Raw genomic sequence first — 12,006 nt, 5'->3', positions numbered from 1 at the left:
ATGCCACATAACATACAAAACAAAACTTTGAAAGGAGAGCTTTACAATTAGGCAACAGATGGGATTACTTCATCAATGACTGCACTTACTTTTTAAAAGCCTACTTCAGTTTTATATTTATCAAATGAACAGTATCCTGTCTAAGGACAATGAAATGCAAGCTACTGATAATAAACAGCCACGTAAAGCACAGTGATCAGCGTGCTGACGTCACATTTGACTCAAGTAAGTGCCTGTGACCTCAAATTCACCTCAGCCAGATGAGAGCCAGAGCAACAACAATGTTTTTCACATCAGCTCACTGAAATAAAACCGTTTAAGTTGTACTAGACGTATCAGTTATTTATCTTAGAGAAATCTCAGATGTCAGAAACACATTTTTTTGTCGGATCAAATAAACAACGCTTCATCATATTACAGCAAAAATAATTCTTAATTGAAGACGAATAAACAGATCAGCAATCGAATGTGTAAATATAGCTACGAGTAACAGTCATTTTAATTGCTTGTGATATCAACGTTAGAGCTTCTTTACCGGGCAGTAATGTTAACGTTACCTCAACAGTTCACGTAACTGTATCCCTAGCTCAAACAAAATCATTTCCCCAGTATAATGTAAACGACAAAAAAAACATACACAGGTTACTACAAGTAACATCAATCTATCGATGACACACCGTAATTATTAATAACTTTATCCTGGGAAAATGCTAAAGTTCGACGATAAAGTGACGTGAACGGTAATGGTAACTCGGCAGTTCACGTAACCATACCATTTTCCCAGTATAATGTAAACGACAAAAACAACAGAGACTACTACATGTAAACATTAACCCATCGGTTACGATGACACACCGTAATTATTTTGAATAACTTTAGCCTGGGAAAATGCTAAAGTTCGACGATAAAGTTACGTGAACGGTAATGGTAACTCGGCAGTTTACGTAACCATACCATTTCCCCAGTATAATGTAAACGACAAAAACAACATAGGCTACTACACGTAAACATTAATCCATCAGTTACAATGACACACCGTTATCATATTGAATAACTTTAGCCTGGGAAAATGGTAAAGTTCGACGATAAAGTTACGTTAATGTTAACTAGACAGTTCACTTAACTTTTTATGTTCGTCTGAACTAGCTTTAGACATTTGTTTAATGAATTCATTTGTTGATTAAATATCTCGAACGACAGTGCCTGCTATCTTTGAAATAAGATTGCCTCAGAATGATAAACCTCTGGCTGCGGTGCCTTCAAACTCTCGTGAAATATCCAATCAGCTGCGAGATTGCTGTAGCAACGGCCACTCCCACTCACCAACTAGAAACTTGTGCGCCTGTGAGGCGTTGTTTTCTTAACAACTGATTGGCTCTTTGTCCCCCCATTGTTCTCCGTGTTCGGATCGATGTTAGGAGTGTTCAGCGTTGTTAGGACTGTAGAGGATCGTGTTAGGACTGTATAGGATCGTGTTAGGAACTGCTTCGCAGTCCATTCGCCTCAAGGTACGGCCACCTCGTCACATACAGGCTGCACTATAGAGTCAGACATTCAGCCACTCATCCAGTAAGGAAAGCTTTAGAGGTGGACACTTGTGATGTAGTCCCTAAAATGGAAACTCCAAATAGGGTTGTTTGAGAAAGTCAACAGAAGGCCTTTAGGGTCATGCAGGAGATAGAACAATACTTCAGTCAGTATATTAATTATGTGCAAAACGCTTTGATAATGATTCAATAAATACATAAAAGCAAATAAAGAAAACAGGCAGAAGATCTTAAAAACAATCAGGCAAATTCAATTTAAGTCCCTCCCATGTTAATAATACAAATTGGTTGCTTAAAACAAAATTTTTGTTAAATATCTCTAATAGGCAAAATAGGCATACAGTGTTTCAATCACTCTTAAGAGTTTCTGTTCAAATAGTTTGCATACATCCAATTTATGTTGTCTTTGTTTCATCACCACCCTCCTCACCCACACTGTATGCCTGGCCACAAATAAGAATATGACTGCCTGGTTCCTTTTTTTGTTTCTGTCTTTAAAAACACCAAATAAAAACGAAGGGTTATGTAGATAACCCAGGTTCTATGAATGAAGGTCAACACGCCACAGTGGGTCTTCCTCCCGCGAGGGTGAGCTGTTAGGAGACGGAATTACAAATCAACTTATCCCCGCTACGTGGGCGCAATTAGTCCCTATATAAACAGGTGTGCCTGCGCCGCCACTTCCTCTTTTTGCCGACTAGCGTCAGCTCTTCCCCGAATGACCACGCTGTGTGGCGTGTTGACCTTCATTCATAGAACCTGGGTTATCTACATAACCCTTCGCTCTATTTCATATTGGTCAACACGCCACAGTGGGTCAACAGTATACCACATTAAGTCATGAGGGGAAAAAACGTAGTGGGGGATAATAACCAAAGGACACAGATATTCAATAATCAAATTCCTTTATTGACACCAAATGATATGCAATAAACAAGGTTACCAAGCGTCGTTACACCCTGAAGGGAAATGAAAAGTGCTCCTGTGTCAGTGCTGTCCCCCTGCCTGTAAGACAGTGGCAGCCACTGTTGAAGCCACGTTAAGGCGATAGAATCGCAAAAAGGTCAGAGCAGAAGCCCAGCCTGCTGCCGAACACACCTCTTCCAGTGAGGCCCCTCTGAACAGTGCCCAAGAGGCAGCCATACCACGAGTAGAGTGGGCCACCACCCCAGTAGGGGGAGGGACCCCCCTTTTTTCATAGGCCAACTCGATAGCCTTCACCAGCCAGTGGGCCAGCCGCTGTTTGGAAACTGCCTGGCCACGCGTCGACCCCCCATAACACACAAACAGCTGATCCGTTTGCCTAACGGACCGGGTACGGTCAATGTATGATCTCAATGCACGAACAGGGCATATAAGGTGCAACCTAGCACTCCCCGCAGACTCATGAGGAGGTGGGTGGAAGGAGTCCACGACGAGTGGCCTTGACACAAAGGATCTTGGAAGGACCTTGGGCAGGAAAGCCGGATTCGGCAAGAGGGAGATAGCCGAACTTGACTCGCCCAGCCTAAGGCATGAGGGATGTACAGACAATGCCCGCAACTCACTTACACGCCTTGCTGACGTGATGGCCAGCAGGAAAACGGTCTTCAACGTGAGGAACTCCAACTCTATGTTGGCCAATGGCTCAAAAGGAGGCTCTGAAAGCGCCTCCAACACAACCCGCAGATCCCATGCAGGAACCAACCGAGGCTGAGATGGGCACAGCCTTCGGGCCCCTTTAAGGAACCGCACGACGAGAGTCTGAGACCCAACTGACAGCCCCCCTACAAGGTTGTGATGGTCAGATATTGCCGCCACATATCCTCTCAAGGTTGACTCCTTCAGGCCCTCCTCTAGGAGAGACTGGAGGAAAGCCAGAACCTCAGAGATGCCACACGAATTTGGTTCAGCGTGCAAACCTTTCCCATCGACCAGCATAAAGTGCTCTCGTGGAGGGTGCTCTGGCCGCCTGCAATGTTCACAATATTGCCTGGCCTAACCTGTCTCGATGTTCCCGTCCAGGGGCCAAACATGCAGCTTGTACAGACCTGGGTTCGGATGGCAAAGCTGCCCCCGAGCCTGTGTCAACATTTCCGGTCTGAGTGGAAGCCTCCACGGGGACCCCGCAAGCAGTGACACTAGATTCGGCATCCACGGCTGGTGTGGCCAATCCGGGGCTACCAGCAGCACCCTGGCCCGAAGTCTCTGTACTTTGGCCAGCACCGCTGGAAAGTAGAGGAAAGGGAGGGAAGGCATAGAGAAGGCCCTGAGGCCATTCGCCTGCCAGAGCATCCACCCCCAGCGTTCCCCTGGGACCCTGGATCGAGTACCACAGTTCGCAGTGAGTGGTGTCCCTGGAGGCAAACAGGTCTACTTGGGCCCGCCCGTATGTGCTGGTGCAGTCGCCATTCGCCGGGCTTCGGACCCCCCCTTGACAGAAGATTGGCTGCCACATTGTCTTTCCCTGGCAGATATACTGCCCGTACAGAGAAACCCTTTGCATGAACCCACTGAAGAAGCTCGTGGGTTCTCTTGTGCAAGGACATAGAGCGTGTCCCGCCCTCGTGATTGAGGTAGGATACCACTGTGGAGCTGTCTGATCGTATCAAAATATTTCTGCTCCGCAGGCTTGGCATGAAGTAGACTAAGGCTCGGTGTACAGCCTCTAGCTCCAGCATGTTTACGTGAGCCCCCTGCCATTCCTGCTCCCAAATGCCCCGAACTGGACGGCCCTGCCACAAGGCCCCCCAGCCCGTCATTGAAGCATCTGTTGTTATGGTTTCCCTTGTGCTGTGCTGACCAAGGGACATCCCTTCCTGCCTGGATATCGCCGATATCCACCAGCTTACGCTGGGGATGCACTCTGCATCCCGCTGTAACAGGCGTCGGCCACTCTCATAAGGAGTCACCGCTGCAGCGGCCTCATGTGAAGCAAGCCCAGCGGCACTTCCTGGGCTGCTGCTGCCATCAGGCCAAGCAGCCTCCGACCATGTCTCACAGATATCTGAGTTTGGCCAAAGAGATGGCCCAAACTCTCTCTCAGCACCAACTGCCGCCGAGTTGTTAGACAAGCTTTCATTGTCGCTGAGTTCAGCACAATGCCCAAGTATTCCACAGACATGGATGGCCTGAGCATACTCTTCTCTCTGTTTAGCGCAAGCCCCAGCTTGAGGAGGTGCTCCAACACCACCTCTGTGTCGCTCCTTGCCCTCTCTAGGGTAGGTGCACAGATTAGCCAGTCGTCTAAATAATTGAGGATGCGAATGCCCTGACGACGGAGTGGCACCAGGGCTGCAGCTATGCACTTTGTGAAAGTGCGAGGAGCCAGGGACAGACCAAAGGGGAGAACCTTGTACTGGTATGCCTTCTCCTGAAAATAAAAGCGAAGGTATTTCCTGTGACTCTTGTGGATTGGGATGTGAAAATACGCATCCCGCAGATCGTGGTGAACCAATCCCCCTGATTGACAAAGGCGAGCACGGTGGACAGGCGTAGCATCCTGAATGGAAGGCGCCGCAGGTACCGGTTGAACTTTCTTAGATTGAGGATGGGGCGTATACCCCCATCCTTCTTTGGAATAAGGAAATAGGTTGAGTAAAACCCTTGTCCTATCTGATCTGAGGGCACGAGTGTTACCGCACCTTTTCCTAGTAGCACTGAAACCTCGTTTGCGAGAGACTTGTGCTCCAAGTCGTCTTTTAACAGGGTGGGAACAACCCTCCGAAAACGTGGGGGCTTGGTTCTGAACTGTAGCTTGTACCCTGACTCCAGCGTGCTCAACACCCATGGGCAGCGAGTACACTGGCGCCAGCAAGCAAGGTGCTGTGGTGTGAAACGGGAGATCGGAGGGTGCGCACCGTCATGGACGGGACCGGTGACCACCTCGGTGGCCCCTTCCCGACTTGGGAGGCCTTTGCTGGCGAAAAAACCCTTGACCTGCCCGGCCTGAACCTGCCATTGGTTCCTGAGCCGCCGTTTGCTGCGGACAAGCCCAACGCCGTGGGGCTGCACTCAACCGGCTGCCTGCCGAAACCGGCCCGAAACCGGCTGCCTGCCGAAACCTACCAGCTTGATGCACTGACCTGGTGAGTTCACGTGCTTTCTTTGACTGTTCTAGGGCCGCCTCTGACGGAGGGCCAAAGACCTCCCCTGGCACAATTGGTGTTGACACCACTGCCACGCAGTCCTGGGCTGGCATACCAGACTGGGATAGCCATAACTGGCGACAGGGGCGGACTGGGACAAAAAATCGGCCCGGGCATTTTGAACCAGACCGGCCCACTAAATTCTCCCGTTTTACCTGTTAACTTCTCTGAATGTGACAAAATTCACAGTTTCAGTCGCTTCAGTGCTTAGCGAAGTCTAGAATCATACATATGCCCTGCCAATTAGAAAATAGCATTGCTGTATTCCCGCTACAACAACGTTACATCATGATTCCAACGAAACATTGATTCACGGGCTCGCAGATGCTACAGATTACAGGTGTCTCACCGCAGGTCACTGAACCTACTACTTTATGAGTTCAACAAGAGTTTGTGTGTTAAGGTGGTGGTCTTAATTAATCTAAATTCAATACAATACAATATACATCATACACTTTAAAGTTGTGTAGAAAGTTGTTACTTTTTCTTAAAGTTGTTACTTGAATTTTGTACCTTGTTACCTAGTTTCAGTTACACTCACTGTTATTATTAGGGTGACCATATCCATAACACCAAATAACACCAAAAAGGAGGGCACTATGCGGAATTTCGGAATACGGAATTCCGGAATCACGGAATTTCATGGTGCTGTGAATAATTACATAGGACTCTGGCGTGCTCCCCTCTACAATACAACTTTGTGTAGTAGAAACAGGTTTATTTGTGTTTAACCTCCAGCGGGTTGATTAAGTGTTTGCAGTGGAATAATCATACATTAAAAGAAGTATTTGTAAGTGTTTGTGTGGTTTCTATAGAATAAAGAAATACAGAATATAACATAAATATACATAACTCGCAATCTGTACTAATTTACGTAAATATATAAATATCTGAACAAAATACACAATAACCTATCAGTTATGAATAATGTATAATATATAATTCACTATTATGCACATCAGTGTATCAGCAACACTGTAATTGCAATGCTGTCACATTACTATACCACAAGGTGGCACTCTAAGACCACAAATGGCCTGGCAGTCTGAACTCTAAGCTACCAGCAATATCAAAACAAATGGATCTCCGTATTAGCGTCGTATACAGGCTAGAACAAGTCTGCGATAAATTACTAGTTATAGCAGCTAGTGCTTGTAAACATTAATATAAAGAAAGTAAAGCTAGCAGATACATGAATTACACTTACATTGTCGGTAACGCACACGGCAACACAACGTTAATTGTATGCTAGCATGATACAGTGAAAGCATGTCCACTCGTATTAGCAGCTGGCACGAGAAAGAGGAGAAAAGTTTGTGCGCGTTTACCTTGACTACTTATGTCAATGTCACATCAACAGAAAATGCAGAAGCCATGCAAGGAGTCTCGACTGCTTTTTGATATAAAGTTGTGTTCTTTTGCCCACTCTGGATTGAAAGACGTCTGGCGTTTAGGCACGTTTCTTCTATGTGTGTTAACTGTCCTTATGTCAATAACAGTTTCTGTCAATGTAGCCAGCAGCATATGTATGACGTAGCCAGCACATGGAGCCTTTTTACATTTTTAACCAATGATATAGGGTTAGAATTTAATTTAAGCCAATCAGATATTAATCAGACACAGCTTTAAGCCAATCATGTGTTAGACTGCGATCCAGGCAAATATTCTAGAGCGCAGCTCTTTAGGCCCAGTGCAACTCCAAAAAGGAGGACAAATATGCGTCCGGTTTGATGCTGCGCCGGACGCCGGACAGGGCATTGGAAATCCGGACTGGCCGGCATAAATCCGGACGTCTGGTCACCCTAGTTATTATGTATTAAATTACTAAACATATAAATAAATCAGTGTAATTGCTCCAGACTTGTCTTGTATTTACAATGCAAACGAACTTGGCCATAGAACATAGGTCCTAAGTCAAACACATTTTAGAGACGTTTTAATTCATGATCAGTAAGCTTACCGTAGGTCGTTGTATCGTATCTCCCTGGCTGTCATCCACGGGAGCTGATGATGGCCCTGCCGTGGCAAACATTTCTGATATTTTGGCACATTTGGCAGCGTTGGCTTGAAAAGCAAGCCTCTTCTTATCTCACGGTTTCTCTGCACCCCCTTTTCACTTTCTCTCCATTTTGGACTGGAGGATTCTAACGAAACGTGCGTTTCTGTGCACCGACCAAGCTAAAGGTAGAAGGCGTTTGGTGATATGATTGGACGAGCCCCTAGTCACTAAAGAAGACAGCCAATGGGCCGCAGACTAGCGTGCACCTGTCAAGCCATGGGCCAGGCTGAGTTTGTTTACCGTCCTAATGCATTATGTAGGCAGGTCCAAATCGAAAGGTGTTGGTGTTGGGTCAGCCCAGGGGATGTGATTGGGCCAGCCCAGTGTCAATAGGGCCGCTGATGAACTACTTTCGTGGGCCAGCCGGTTAGACCATTATATGGGAAAAAATAAAAAAATTTGAGTTTGTTTACCGTCCTAATGCATTATGTAGGCAGGTCCAAATCGAAAGGGGTTGGTGTTGGGTCAGCCCAGGGGATGTGATTGGGCCAGCCCAGTGTTAATAGGGCTGCTGATGAACTACTTTCGTGGGCCAGCCGGTTAGACCATTATATGGGAAAAAAAAAAAATTTGAGTTTGTTTACCGTCCTAATGCATTATGTAGGCAGGTCCAAATCGAAAGGGGTTGGTGTTGGGTCAGCCCAGGGGATGTGATTGGGCCAGCCCAGTGTCAATAGTTTTTTTTTTTTATTAATCGGGACTGTCGGCCCATATTGCACGTCGGCCCACCGGGCAAACGCCCGGTATGCCCGACGGCCAGTCCGTCCCTGGCTCAATGAATGAAACGGTTTGTTCAATAAAACATGAACAATATCTTCGTTCTCCATTGCACATCCTCTTTATTTGCAATCTTTCTAAAACAATCTTTAAGGGTGACTGTTATTGATATCCTTCTGCAGAATGGTTGAAGAGGGAAACTGTTTATTGGTTAAGCGATATTGGCGCAGACTCAGACGCTAGGGAGGTCTTTCCTCCCCTGGGCAATGTAAGTGAATGAGCCCCACGAGCCACCAGTATCAGAGACAGATTCCATTGATCTCAATGGGAGCCAAAGGGAGGACGTCCTCCGTGCAGTAATTTCTTGTTACGATAGGGGGTACTAATGTTATTTTAACTCAGGGAAACAAATTATAATATGCATAGTATTAAATACTGATATCAAACTGCATTTTTAAAGGAGTTTAGTCAGTTAAATTTTTAAAATACATTCTCAAAAAGTTTGGGGAGGTTCTTCCTCTGTTTCCTCAATTGAAGAGCCTCCTCTGGAGTACATATACAAGATGATAGGTGAAAAAATCACCCTAGTTACCTCAGGACTCCAGAGCTGCATGAAAGTATATTTATTAGACAGACAAACAAAGACAATTGCAATCGGGCTCTCCTCCCAGCACAAGGCTGAAAGTGAAGACAATGATAAACCCTTTGCACAAGGTTTATATATTCAGAAGTTTGGTTTTCAGCAGGGGTAACCATGTGGTGGATTTCTCACGCCCGAGGCTCCTTGTCTTGCAAGGATGGCAGTTTTGCACAAGGTCTGAAGAAGCACAGTTCCTTTCTTATCTCCTCTGGTCTGAACATGCTCTTGTTCATATGCAGACTTAGTGGCACCTAATATTCTAGTTACACACACACAGAGAAAAGCCATGCTCCTGCTTTCATAAGCACATGATTCATACAAGGAATATATTAATACAAGGCACTTGATTATTATATTCTTAAGTCATTAACCATCTTTGGAAATAATCTCTATCAAAAGGTTAAGGCAAATGTAATAAGTGTATCAGTGCTCTTTAATGCTCTGTAATGCATTGCACTGCAGACCGTTACCAGATATTTGTGCTTTAGGTGTTAGAGGAGAAGATCCTCACCTTTGTGAAGAATGAGCTGAAAACATTCAAGAGGATGCTGAGTCCAGATTACCAAGAGAACTTTGAGAGCAAAGAGGAGGATGATAGTGAAGCCAGAGAAGCGGCTCTGAAGATGGCACTGCACTTCCTTAGGAATATGAAGCTTAAAGATCTCGCTGACAAACTGCAACAAAGTAAGAATTCTTCCTTCTCTTGCATTTGTAATTATTTCCATGAGTTGCATTAGCAACAAAGTAATTATTCATTTTTGGTGTCAGTGGCTTACAAAACATTATTTTGTTTTAAATAGATGAGCTGGATGTAGTTTGTCAGACTGAGCTAAAAGGAAATCTCAAGAACAAATACCAGGGTGTGTCTGAAGGAATAAACAAGCAAGGAAGCTCTGCTCTTCTAGAAAAGATCTACACTGAAGTCTACATCACAGAAGGAGGAAGTGGAAAAGTAAATGAAGAGCATGAAGTCAGACAGATTGAGTTAAAATCCAAGAGACCAGCTGGACAGGAGACATCAATCAAATGCAGTGACATCTTTAAACCCTTACCTGGCCAAGACAAACCAATCAGAAGTGTTGTCACAAAAGGAGTTGCTGGCATTGGTAAAACCGTCTCAGTTCAGAAGTTTATCCTGGACTGGGCAGAAGGAAAAGAAAACCAAGATATCCACTTCATATTTCCACTGCTTTTTAGGGAGCTCAACCTCATGAGAGAATAACAGCTCTCTTTGATGGATCTCCTCCACCACTTTTTCACAGAAATAAAGCAGTCAAATTTTCCCAGCCAAGGGAAGTGCAAAGTGTTGTTCATCTGTGATGGTTTGGATGAATGTCGACTTCAACTAGACTTTCAGAAAAATGAAAGTTTGACTGATGTCACAAAGGTCACCTCATTGGATATACTCCTGACAAATGTCATCAAGGGTAATCTGCTCCCCTCTGCTTTGCTTTGGATTACCTCTCGACCAGCAGCAGCCAATCAAATCCCGCCTGAGTGTGTTGACCGGGTCACAGAGGTACAAGGGTTCAATGACCCACAGAAGGAGGAGTACTTTAGGAAGAAGATCATTGATCAGAATCTTGCCAGCAATGTCATCTCTCACATCAAATTATCAAGAAGCCTCCACATTATGTGCCAAATACCAGTGTTCTGCTGGATTGCTGCTACTGTTCTTGGGGTAATTCTTGGCTCTTCAGGAGGTGGACAGATTCCAAAGACTCTGACAGAGATGTATACCTATTTCCTCATTTTCCAGACCAAACAGAGGAGCAGCAAGTTTGAAAATGTGCACAACCTTGATCCACAGTGGAACCAGGACGTTATCCTTGGTCTTGGGAAGTTGGCTTATGAACAGTTAGAGAAGGGTCATTTGATTTTTTATGATGAAGACCTTAAAGAGTATGGCATTGATGTCAGAGAGGCAGTAGTATGCTCTGGCATCTGCTCACAGATCTTTCGAGAAGAAACAGGGCTTTATCAAGGAAAGGTGTGCTGCTTTGTGCATTTAAGTGTCCAGGAGTATCTTGCAGCTTTGTATGTGTTGTTGATGATGGCAGTTGAAGGGAAAGACATAATATCCAGACACCAAGCTCCTGAAAAATCCAATAAGCTTTGGAAAAGGGTATTGAATTTGTCTCCTTCAATGGAGAAATCCATGATCATCTTACAGAAGAGTGCAGCGGACAAAGCTTTGGAGCATGAAGATGGACGCTTTGACCTATTCCTCCGTTTCCTTCTTGGCCTCTCTCTGGAGTCTAACTAGACTCTCCTGCATGGCCTACTACAGAGAAGACGAAATCAGATGGGCAATGAACAAACAATCAGTTTCATCAAGGCAAAGATCAGGGAAGTTCCTTCATCAGAAAGGGTCATCAACCTCTTCCACTGTCTGCATGAACTCAATGATCACTCCTTAGTAGAAGAGGTCCAGAGCTTCCTGAGTGCTGGGACACTTTCTGGAGCTGAACTCTCACCTGCCCAGTGGTCAGCTCTAGTGTTTGTGCTGCTGACATCGGAACAGAAGCTGGATGTGTTTGACTTGAAAAAGTACATCAGATCTGATGAAGCTTTCCTCAGGCTTCAGCCAGTAGTGGAGGAATCTCAGAAGGCTCAGTAAGTAAGATGGCAGTCTGTATTCTCAAGATGGGAGGGGTTAATGACTCTAGCTGTGTTTCCATCCAACATTTTAATACACATTTTGACCATTTGAAAAATAAACCCTGACTAGAAACACTTGAAATTTGTAAACAGTATTCTAATGCAAATAAACATGTGATAGAATAGAGGGTAGATCATCTCACTATTCGCATAGTGTGTAATATGACTAGGTTTGAATTAAATCAGCATTTGTTGCACTTTTATCACGTTTTCCTGTGAAAGTTGCTCACAGCTTTTCACAACTCCCGGTTGTCC

General features: G+C 45.1%; 1 pseudogene across 1 annotated transcript; it reads left to right on the top strand.

The window, feature by feature from the left end:
• Nucleotides 1-9,635: 9,635 nt before the first annotated feature.
• LOC308376390 (NLR family CARD domain-containing protein 3-like) lies at nucleotides 9,636-11,710 on the top strand (annotated as a pseudogene). The gene is made up of 2 exons: nucleotides 9,636-9,774; nucleotides 9,891-11,710. The product of its transcript is annotated as an NLR family CARD domain-containing protein 3-like (transcript).
• Nucleotides 11,711-12,006: the final 296 nt, after the last annotated feature.

This window comes from Sprattus sprattus, assembly GCF_963457725.1.
Source record: "Sprattus sprattus genome assembly, chromosome: 15".
In the NCBI taxonomy this organism is placed as follows: Eukaryota; Metazoa; Chordata; class Actinopteri; order Clupeiformes; family Clupeidae; genus Sprattus; species Sprattus sprattus.
The sequence above is the reverse complement of the archived record's forward strand: the minus strand, read 5'-3'. Positions and strand labels throughout refer to the sequence as shown.